The sequence below is a fragment of the Colossoma macropomum genome, unplaced genomic scaffold (assembly GCF_904425465.1).
Source record: "Colossoma macropomum unplaced genomic scaffold, Colossoma_macropomum, whole genome shotgun sequence".
NCBI lineage: Eukaryota > Metazoa > Chordata > Actinopteri > Characiformes > Serrasalmidae > Colossoma > Colossoma macropomum.
Window position 1 is genome coordinate 32,807,643 of NW_023494788.1, and position 12,225 is coordinate 32,819,867.

Genomic DNA, 12,225 nt, shown 5'->3' on the forward strand with positions numbered 1-12,225 from the left:
ACATTTTAATATAGAAGAAAATGGGTGAAATATATTGTATGTGAACATTTTGATTAGACTTTGTATTTTAAGTATTTTGTCCATGTTTTTTACATGTTTGTCCATAAACAACACCATATCACAGCTTCAGAAAGGAGAGGCAAACAGCTCCGCACAGCTTTGACTCATTCCTCTAAACTGCGATTCCTTTCTCCGAGTTCTGAAGTTAGAGAGCTGAATTCACTGGCTGACAATGGGCAGTTTGGGTTTATTCTGCGAGTGGGTCGAAGCCTGTGTCTCTTGTGGTCCATTGCTGGCTGGGTTTTGGTGCTCCCTGCCCTGCTGGTCACAGTTCGCTGAATAACTGATCCTTTCCCTTGATTCCCCCACGGGACTTGCACATTAGTATTCTGCTCGGGGTCTCTTAGCATAATAGCTTTAAAGCCAGACTCTGACCCTGTTGTCATGGATGCAGCACAATGCAAACACACACACACATGCACACACACACACTGCAGCAGCTACAGCGAGCGGCTGCCTGCTTACACTTCAGTCTCCTGTGTGGTAAGAGACTGGCCTGCCGTACTTACCATCTCAGTGCTGTATTTGTAATCAGCATGGATCAATAGTTGCTATATATAAACCTGTGTGATTTATCTTTATATTCTAATGCAAGCAATTCATTTTCTTTGAGCAGAGCATGTTGGCAGTTTGTACTTGGTGAGCCGTACAGCAAAGACCTCGACGGGAAGTGAAAGTGTCAATCATTGACATAGAATACAAGGGGCTGAAAAAAAATGCTGGAATTCTTCCCACACACAATGAGAAAAGATTTTACACCATTCGTCCTTTGACTATACTGATCACTTCCCTGGTTGGGTCCATTTCTGAAAGATATGACTTGCATCTGGAAGGTTGCCTTCTGTCATGTAAATACTGCTTCATGCAATGTGAAAATGCTTTAAGAGATGACCGTAACTAGCTAGGCAAATGTGTCTTTTTAACCTAAACACATTTTTACACCGTCTGCCTACTGTGTCGCATTGTGTACACAAAGAATAATGATAGTTCAGCCTCTCTATGAGGAGGCTTTTGAGAGATGACTGGAAAATGTGTTGAAAAATGGAATCCCATTACTGTGGCTAATCTGTCACTGTGCTCTTCATCCCAGATTAGTCACCCCCCCCACCCGGACCTGTACAGGATAGGACCACGGGCTGCCCTGAACCTGTGTTGATCAGCATCCCCGAAAGCCAGCCGCCTTGGATCTATAGGTGATGCTAATGCGCTAATGCTAATGAGAGGCAGCAGTGTGAAAAATGTAGCAGCACCAGATCTGCAGATTTCATTATTTGATCAGTATTGCAGCAGGCATGTCTGGCCTTCGTGGATTTGCCAGGAGTAATTTGTCTGATGGTGCTGCTGCTCTTTCTCTCTCTCTCTCTCTCTCTCTCTCTCAGTCTATCACGTCTGCTCTCTTGCTTTTTTTCTTCTTCCTCCTCTCACACTTCACTCTCATCTCTTTCACTCCAATTCCTCATTCCCTCTCTCTCACTCTCCCCTCTCTCTCTCCCTCTGTTTCTCTTTCTGTCTCTCTTTCTCCCTCTCTCTCTCACTCTCTCTCTCTTTCTCTCTGGCTGTGAGAAAAAGGAGGGAGTGTGGTGAAAAGGGAGATTGTGTGGAGCTGGGGTGCTGAAGATGTCAGCTGTCTCGGGCTCAAGGGCGTCCAGAACAAAGGCGCTTTTCACCCCCTCCGACACATCCCTGGGCCCGGGCTCCCCTGTGCCATTCAGGCCCGGCGCTCGTCACCAAAAAATCATACCTCCATTCAGCCCTGCAAATCAATTTCCTGATAAACGGGAGGGGGGGTTTCGGTGCTCTGCACTGGGTGGTGGGTTGAGGGGTGCGTTGGGCTTCGGTTAATTGGGGAGCAGGGAGCAGATTGAGGGATTTGAAGCCGTCTTTGTGTGCGTTTGTCAATTGGCTGAAGGGTGGGTGGGGGGGTATCAGGGCTGCTAGGAGCAGTAAGTGACAGCAGCCAGATAACCAGTCAAAGGGCTAGAATAATACAGGAAGCCGCCCCTGTAACTCACATCCGATAGGGCTGCCTCAGAACTCTCTCAGGAACCCCACAGGAAGGGCCCAGGCTCAAAGGGAAGGGTTGTTCAGCTAAAAAACACTACATCAGATGGCTGAGGGAAAAGTACAGGCCGCTTTCTCTCTCTCTCTCTCTCTCTCTCTCTCTCTCTCTCATTTTAAGTTGAGTATGAGTGACCTGGATGTTCTCGGAAAAAGCAAGTCAGCGGAAAATTAGCATGCAGAGATGACCAGATAGAGAGAGTGTGTGAGAGAGAGTGTGACTGTATATCCATGTGTTAGTATTTAGGCCTTTGTGAGGACAAGATATCCTTATAATGAAAGGAAAACATACATTTTGTAGAAGTGAGGATATTTGAATGTTCGGCTGGTCCTCACATGAAATTAAAATATTTTTTTCTCCAAAAACTAAAATGAGCCGGCAGATTTCCTTTTAGTTACCGAGGTTAAGGTTCAGTTTAGGTGCTGGCACATTATTCAGCTAGTGTTACACCACTCAGTGGAAATCCCCACAAAGATAGTACCAATGTTTGTGTGTGTTTGCTAAGCAGTGTTTTTGTGAGTGAGCAGGAGTGGAGAGGGAAAAGGGAAGATGGAGAAGGAGCTTGTGCTCCACAGCCCCTGCACAGCCATCCCGCCGGTCGGAAAAATCCCCTCGGTGCCACAATATCAATTACAATTCCTGCCCGCAAATGCGATGCAAGGCTACGGGGCACCGAGATTAAAATTCAATTTGTTATCGGCCAATAACAGAGTCTCGCATGCGCTTCCAGCCTTTTCCGCAATCAGGTGCTGCGGAGTGAGCAAAGTATTGTGTGGCAAGATAATCTCGCTGGTAACAAATAGGGCCTGCGTCTTCCTCTCATCTGCTGTACAATATGAATTACTGTCATTTAGGGATCTGATTGATATGAGCGGGCGCGCTTTCATTGCGTTTTTAGGTTGTTTCGCATAGCTCACTGCATTTAAAGATGTGCCAAATCCTTCTGCTTTTCTTGGTTTCTCTTATGGCAGCCATCAGTGTTAGAGAGAAGTGCAGGAAATAAAGTGCTTGTGTATATGAGTGAATAAGGCAGGGGCAGTGTTGTGTACTGCTCAACAAACTGAGCAAGGTATTTAAATTGATGTATGGGGTTTGGGCAATGTATGTTATGGGTAGAGCGATAATGTAAGTTATTAACTAGGCAATAGAATTTAAAAACCTTAGAGAGAGAATAAATGTGGAAATAGCAAAGCTGTATCAATAGTCAGAGGGTTTGATAAATGAAGCATTTCCCACAGCTCTGAAACATACCTTTGGGGGCACTTCGGGGTGATGGGTGGGGCAACATTAGAAGAATATGTGGATATCGTAACTCATAGCATTTGTTTACTTTATCAGGTATTTGAATAAGACATTGAATAAGCAATCAGGTAACATGGAGAACCCCAAGCAGAAATTGTCACTATTTTAACTATAAAAATCGAGTGAAAACAAAGGCTTCTTTTAAAATGAAGGTTTTGGGAAAAAGAGGGATGATTTGCATCAATGACACTCTGTGTTATGTTTATTTATAACAATGAAATATTTTCTTGTTAGAATTTGTTAAAATGGAACTAAATGTGGCACTTGGGAGGGCTGTCCGCGTATATGTGTATCGCAAACAGTGTGAAGATGAAGGTTTGGGCATGTGTGCATCAGGGTTATTTTTGTTGATGAAAACTATAACCAAATTAGCAGTGAAAAAATGTTTCTTTTAACTTTTAAAAATTAAAATGGCAGTTTTAAACTACATTGCAAAACCAACTAAAACTAATATTAGTGATAAAATGATTGCTTTGTTTTCAGTGCATTAAGGACAGGATAGATCTGGATTCCTTCTGTCAATCTTTAAATACCCATGAGATAGAAATGGCAACCTAGTTGAGCATAGTCTACTGTTGTGTTCATTTATCTTTGCAGTAATGCCAAAACTCATCTGAAGGAAACAAGATGAGTTTGGAATTACAGTGAGTATTTATTAAAACCAAATACTAAACTAAACCGTCCTCATCTAGCAAGTACAGGGCAAACATTGCCACCCAGTGCCGCTATTGTCGGAAAAAAACATTGTATCTCCAAAATGCTAACTTTACAGGAGAAGGAAAAAACATACTTTACTTTTAATGCAAGTCAATGGAACCAGACTTTTTTCCCCAGTAATTTTGGGTCATTTCTTTTGGTTCATTCATCATGAAATCTACACATAATGAAACGGATAACAGGTATTTTCAAATAATGTCAAAAACTGAAAAATGACAAAAATGGAGATGCAAGGTTTTGTTCTGACAGCAGCGATACAGAAGTAGTACATATATATATATAAGTATAAAGTATGTGGATACCTGAACATCTATTCCATGCATATTTTATGAACATCTCACTTCCAAACCATGGACATTGATATGAAGCTGATCCCCTCTAGACAAGACTGCCACTAGACAAGACTGCAGAAATTTACTTCCATTCAGCCACAAGAGCATTAGTGACATTGGTTGCTGATGTTTGGCAATAAGGCTTGATTTGCAGTCAGTGTTCCAATTCATCCTAAAGTTATTCAGTGTCATTATATGCTGTAGCAATAAGATTCCCCTTCACTGGAACAAAACCAAGAAAAACCACCCCAGGCCATTATTCCTCCTCAGCCAAACTTTTTGTTTGGCACTATGCATTCAGCGTTGAAGACTTATTCATTAGCTTGGCATTAGATATAGTTATCTCTCTGATGTATTCCATGAAACACCTCTTGTGCTAACGTTGCTTCCAGAGGCAGTTTGGAACTTGGTAGTGTGTGTTGCAGCTAAGGACACATGATTTTTACACGCTACAAAGTCGCGGCCATGCATTAGGATCTCGTTCTCATGCCTTATGAAGTCATGGCCACAACTTAATTATCTTGCTCCCACTCCTTACTAAATTGTGGCCACGCATTATTTTTATTTATAAAACAAATATCAGCCTGTATCAGCCTGTTTTCCCTTCCTGTGATTGTCTGTGAAGATTCCCTTTCCATTTTGATAATTGTTGTTACATTTTAAAACCAGGCCTTACAGCTTCATTTCCATTTTTGCTCTGAGGCTTGCCTGTTCTCACGGTCTTCCTGTACCATATCTCAGCAATGTTGTTGTTTGCAACATGATTCCTTCAAGTGGGTGTGCAGTTCAGCAATGATTGTCTGTTGTCCTCTCTTTATGTTTAATCCTACATGCTGTAGACAGATTTCAAGCCTTGTGTATTTAAAAGTGTCTAGATAAAATTAGAATTAGAAAATTAGAAAATTATACCTAATTTTATCATTTTGTATTTGTGCAAAAGTAAGTTATTTTTAGTCACAATAATGCAGGATGATCTTTAACAATGTTATATTTTTGATTCACAAATGCATTTTTAATATGTTGCAAGGCATATTGCTATCACAATATGCCGCAATATAGTCACAATACTGGTACTTTGTCCCTATCATGCAGCCATAACGTGCTTGCGTTTGTATTTTTGTGTCTGTGTGTGCGTTTGTTTTGGGTTGGTGGGTGTTGGTGGCACAGGGCAGCAGCTGGGAGCTGGAGCTCAGCTGGGGAGAGGGAGAGAGAGAGACAGGGAGAAGGAGAGAGAGAGAAAGAGAGAGAAGCTTGGCTTGCTCTCCCAGCTCTAACAGAGAGTGCACAGTCAAGCATAGCAAACAGGATCCACCTTTCTGCTTGGCTAATTTTCCCTATTAAAACAGCACAGCAGGAGACCCAGCAGTAGAGAGGGACTGAAACAAGGGTTATTTTAAAATGTGTCTGTCTGTCTGTCTGGAGGGAGGGATTTAGTCCGGGGGTCATGTTTTGAGCTAAACTAATGCCCGCTGATATTAATTTCCCAACGCCGCTTTGTATCGCATCGGAATCGTTCCTTTGCATTAGGGGGTGATCCGTCTTTTTTAGTCATTATGTTTGATATTATTTGTGTCTTTCATTTGTTTGCAGAGTCATCTTTTTTTTCTTCCCCCTGACTAATTTCATCAGATTCCAATTCCTCTCTGTCTGAACTGTGCCATAACTTAATCCCCGCTTCCATCTCTCTGACAAGAAAATCCAGCTTCTTAATGCATGAACACTCTCCTCTCTCTCTCTCTCTCTTTCGCTACACCCTCCTCTCTTTTTACTATCTTCCTTCACTGCTCACTGCTTTCTGGCTACCTGAGCATAAGCCCTCCCTTCTCTCTCTCTTTCTCCCCCTCCCTCTTTTTTCCTCTCCTCCGCCTTGAGAGTCTCATATATAATGTCTGACTATGTGGCTTCAGCTAGCTGGGTGGCTATGAAATCAGAGGGGCCACAATCGTGTATTCTTATGAAAAAAATAGAACAGGGAAAAAATCTGTTTTAGGAACAGATCAGAATGTATGTGATTCTGTAGGTGGTGTGTTCTACATATATGCTCTGAAAACTGTTCACAGTCCACGAACTCCATCCATCTTAAGTATTCATTTGACAATGTTCTAATCCTTCTCAGATGAATGTAAGTGTACTGTAAGACAGTAGCAATCTTGGCTCAGAATGCTGTGCATGTACTGTGTTTCAGATTCAAGCTATTGCCCTGATGTATGATACATGTCTATGTGAGATGTTTTTTCACTACAGCAACATCTAAAGCAAGCCCCTAGAGCTATATTCTGTGAATGTAGCAAAGCATACACCACTTGCTTATCCTACATTTTTCTTGTAGTTTATTCTCTTCCACATCCACTTATAATGTTTATGCAAAGTTATGTACCCAAAACAGTCCTAATTCATTTTTACATGACTTAAAAAGTGAATTAAACAGGCTGTTTTTGTCACTGTGCCTTTAAGACTTATATGTAAATGACCTCTGTTCTGATTGGCTGCCCTATATTGTGCTTCATTCAAAAGTGGGCCATGCTGAAACACTCTTTATAACTTAAGCAAGAATGGGCAGGGCTAAACTGCTATATGTTGAATGAGCAGATATATGTAAATGTGCTGTGACCTCACAAAAATAGTGAATTCAAAATGAGCTCTTTTTGCAGCTTAGTTCAGTATACAGATTGTTTAGACTGGGGAGTGAGTGGAACATTTTAAAACTTTGTGTTTACATACTATGTCAAAGTAGTTTCAAAAAAGGAAGGAAAATTCTGTTTTTCCCTTTAATACACTACACGAAGGATGCTCCACATATGCCTCTATAAAGGTCTCATATCATGGCCTGCTACATAGCATGACGGTATCTGTTGTCTTTTTTTATTTCATCTTTACTTGTTTTTATATATACCCCGTGTTGGAGAGGTTCTGAATTGATGGATATGTGTAACGCCACCAAGAAAAACTCATCTGTGAAGATAAGTGATGACAATAAAGGCAGGTCTACTTATAGCAAAACTGAAGTAGGCTTTCTTGCAAACACACAATGTATGCACGCACACCCACATGTGTACCTCTGACTAATGAGAGGAAAAAAAATACATGACACAACCACAAACTCCTCAGCACTTTCTGGCTTACGCTGCAAGAAAAAAAGAGAAAAAAATACGCCTAATCTGTTTTTAAATAAAGCTAACTTTTTGTAATCAATCCTGTACTTAGAAGGCTGTCATTGATATATGACTTGTGTGCTTTCGCGCACCTCTCGAGCTGCTGCGTCGGTTTTCATCCCGCCAGCTGAGTGGAATACTAATCGGGGGATAGAATTTATGTCGAGGCGTTATCGGAGAGCGGGTCTCTGGAGAACCCGTGAAACACTGGCCTTGTGTGGCAGGTTGGGGGGTGGGATTTTGTGCGTGTGCGTGTGGTGGGGGGTGGCGGGGTAGCTGTGTGCTTTCAGAATAAGAGGGATCGTAGGGATTACATTTAATAATTTATTTACATGGCGGGAGAATCTGTCATTTGTATGCACAGCTTAAAAAAGGACTGCAGTGGGAGCCACGCAGGCTTGCACAGCTGAGGCTCTTTAATGCACGGAGTCCGCCGATGTCACGTAACACTGCCTCGTATCCAACTTTTTTTTTATTGACGTTTTGGTTGTGTTTTGTAGCATTGACCTTAAGCGCTATGTAAGAATGATTATGACTATTGTCAACAAAACAGAATGAGGATTTCTGTTTAAGGGTGAGGCACATGGCAAAATATAATATCTGGATACAAGGTATATTACACGATATTCATTTTTTAGAGGCTTACAAACAAGTTGGAACAGACGAAACGCACCAGCAAAACAGTACTGCTACATTTTAAAGTGCTGAAAAAAACTGAGTAATTTTTGTTTTAAATTGAGAGTTTGATGTGTGGTCAGTCAGCCAAGACATGTTGAGGGTCATAGCTGAAAAAGCAAACTTCAGACACCAAACATATCTACATTTAATTGTCTACATTTAATGTAAGGGGAAAATTGTATAAACTTGATTTTTCTCCTTTGAGAAAGAACAAAAGAAAAAAAAAACAAACAAAAGAATCTGCTTCTTGTTTCTGTGCATGTTATGTAGTAATCATGCATTTGCTGTTGTTGTTGCTTACAGGCTCTAAATCTAAGTCTTTTTGTGATAAATGCATTTGTTCAGTGTTCTGGAAGTCATGATGATGATAATTAATATACTTTTGACATAGCATTATGTCATATTGCCCCCCCCCCATTTCAATCCATTTTGTTTACTCTCTTTAGCCTACTTCAGCTTCTTTACCTAAAAATATAAAAATGAAATGCTGTATGTGTGACTGTCAGTGTGTGTTTATGTTCTTTCCCCCAGAATGCATAGTCATTGGTCACCTCTAGTCTACATGAACTTGAGTTATTGATTGGCTGACCTTGCATAGCAGAGAGTTAGGGGACGCTGAATGGCCGCATACGCCACTTTTCATCTACAGTGTGGGCCGCACTGTACATTTGCACTCGATCCTGCTGTCCATTTTCATGCTGTTGGAATGCTGCACGTCAGTCAAAGGACATTTTAAAGTGTGCTTCTGCCAGAAGGAAATGAATGCAAGTGAGGAATATTGCTTACACCTATTGCACCTATTTTTTATATGGCATTGTATGACCATGTAATATGACTATTAACATGACGTTATGCTTGATATTATGTATATTATATTATATTACATTATATTACACTTTCTTAATTCATAAGGTTTTTATGTCTTTGGTAAGCTCTGTTGTTTGGTTGTGGTGTATTATAAGTGTTAAAATATATTTAAAGATACATATTTTGAAATGCATATATACATGCATAATTTGGGGGGATATTTTCAAGGCTACTTGGATTTAACCAGGTTAATGTTTAAATCAACTTTCTTACTACTACAAAAAAGTTGCATCTTACTAACTTGACTTTAGGTTTATCTTATTGATTAATAGTTTCCCCTTAAAGCTTAAATTGAATAGAAGCTGGGATAAGGTTTCAAGGCTTTTGACAGAATTCAGTCTGCAGTGGAGGAGGGGATGGCAGCCAACCATCACGACCTGTCAGTCAGATCACCAGCACCCGAGCCTTGGATGCAAATGAGTGGATTGATTTGAGTCCTCAGATGGTGTGTGTGTGTGTGTACTCTGGGCCCTTTTTGAGGTGTCAGCTTCGCTCTTTGCACTCTCTGATGCCTGATGGGTCCCAGCGTCTCCATCACACAGCAGTGTGCTCGCAGCTCCGCTCGTTGTCACTTTGGTTTACGGCAACGTTCACATCCCGGCATTGTGTGTGTGTGTGTGTGTGTGTGTGTGTGTGTGTGTGTGTGTGTGTGTGTGAGAGAGAGAGAGAGGGTCTGGCCTGGCCTGGGCATGCCAAACTGTCAAAGAGCTGACGCCTCAGCGCTGAAACAAGAGGCCTGTATCCACCCCGAGCAGCTGGGACTCATTGCATTGGCTTTTGCCTCCTCCAAATCCCGTCTGGAGCGAACCGAATTAGCATAGCTGTACCTGTGTCCAAATGAATGCACTGACCTGAGAAAACACCTCCGTGTAGAGTGGTGGGATTTTGGCATTTTATAGCAGCTCTTTTGTGGGCTTCATCTAGAATATTACCTCAATGAATTAGACTACAGCTGGTTCTCCAAATGTAATACTGAGTCTTGTTATCAAAGAGCAAATGAAATAATATGAGTCTGACTCCTCAGTTTCCCCAACCATGCTCCACTCACAAATGCACTGTTTCATGTCAGCTGTTGCAAGATTGGAGAAGCTTGAAAGAACATTGAAACTTAAAATGAATTCTAGCTCTTAGTTGAACATCTGAAATAATCACACTAGACCGCTATAAAGTTGGTTGAATTTACAGCTTAAAGTGCTGCGCTACCAAACCAAAGTCAGTGTTGCCTAGATTTTTATCAGGCCGGATGGTAGACTCTTTGAAGCAACCGGAGTTGTTGAGCATATGTGGTGTTGTGATTCACATGCAAGGCGGTAGTGGTATTATTGCACAGAGTATAAAAAATATACAGTAATTTGACATGCTAATGTTGACTCAATTATATGACAAAAACTATATGTTACACTATATCTATCTGTAGCTATATCCACAGCTAAATCCGTCCTAGCAGTGTGACTTTTTGCATGCATACAAAATAAATTCATAAAGCCATTTATTAGTAATAATGGACACTATTTGGAACAAAATTGGGTTGTGTGCACGAAAGAGCACCTTTGTGGGTGGAGTATGGATAGGTCAGGTACTGTTGAGAGCTGTGTTACTTATATGGCATACAGAGTGTTCAGAAATGCTCCTAGCTTATGCTGCTCTGCATTTTAGAACATATATGTAGGTTACAGTCATTAGGTACTAATCCAGACTGATCTGCACCAGATGAATTCTGTATGCATACTACATGACGATGTGTGGACAACCCTGGTCACTCACTAAATTGCAAAAAACATTTTCTACAAGAAGCATCCTACAGAAAGCCTTACGGCTAACACACAGGAGTGTAGTGTAGTGATTTTCATCTGCCCAACCAGTTTACCAAAATTGTTGCTGCTCTATTTGAGAGCTAACATAGGCAATCCACAACAATCTTGATGCTCTTCATGCTTCATTTCTGTCCTCAGAAGGAGGCATTCCAAAAGGTGGATAATGTTGGAAAAGAAATGTAGCTCCTGTGAATCGAGTTCCTTTGAAGCTGTAGCTCATCCGTAGAGGCCAGTGCATTTGCTGCTTCTTTACATTAGACCCAGATCTATGCACAATTTGTGATATCCTCACACTCTTAACAGATGAAAGTTGATGGGAGAGTACTAAGTGTACAGAAAGTCATAGGTAAAGCTACAGTCATGGACAGTCAATGGCCCCCACGACACTACTTACAAAGAATAAATTGTTGTATAAACTTAATTATAGTTATGCCACAAATTTCAGTCAAAAAGAATAGAGTCACTATAGACACTTTGTTACTTCAACATAAAGTATTATTGATGAAACAAAATTTAAACAATTCAGTGCAATTTATTTGAGTTTTGTTTGAATAGAGATCTCTTTGGATCAAAATAAGCAGTTTTTATTCGTTCAAATGCACCTTCTTTAATTTTTGTTCATTTTACCTAAACCAGTTACTCAAAAATAACATAATTAATTTATTTAATATCAACATTTTTTTCAGTTTGTGAGTCCCTGTTCGTTATTTTTTGAGTGTTGTAAGGTGTTGTCACCATAGAAATTTTCACTGTAATTTATGAAACAAACTAGATGGGTGGTGAGTTCTGCTTTTAGGTTAGAACTGAATAAATGAATTTGAGTAGTTGGAGCAAGGCGATATTTCAGTGGAAAGATGCAGCAAAAACATAGTGCTTTCAAAAACATTTACATAAAGTAATACATACTTTTCTGTATCTGTTTAGAATGAAAAGGGGAAAATTTTTATACTAATAATGTGGTAATGTGATAGGAGTAGGACAGCCCAACTACTCAATGATTAAAATAAAAAGAAAAATGTTTTTCCAAAATACATCTTAAATGGAAATACAAAACTGCTACTGAGTGACATACTAAACTGCATAGAAACTTCTTAGCACACTCTGCATCTATCAGCATAAGTTAGTTAGTTAGGCTTATTCTTGTCATTATGATGTATTTTTTGCCTAAATTAAAATAATAATTCCTAATAGTTATTCTCATAAATTTCCTTAGGAGGTATATCATAAGAAAAGGAGATGAGATA

At 40.3% G+C, this 12,225-nt stretch overlaps 1 long non-coding RNA gene across 1 annotated transcript; it reads left to right on the top strand.

Annotated features, from left to right (window-relative positions):
• The first annotated feature begins 499 nt into the window (after positions 1 to 499).
• On the top strand, positions 500 to 9,131 carry LOC118807267. The gene is made up of 3 exons (XR_005007189.1): positions 500 to 543; positions 677 to 1,253; positions 8,832 to 9,131. It is a non-coding gene; the product is annotated as an uncharacterized LOC118807267 (long non-coding RNA).
• The last annotated feature ends 3,094 nt before the right edge of the window (positions 9,132 to 12,225 follow it).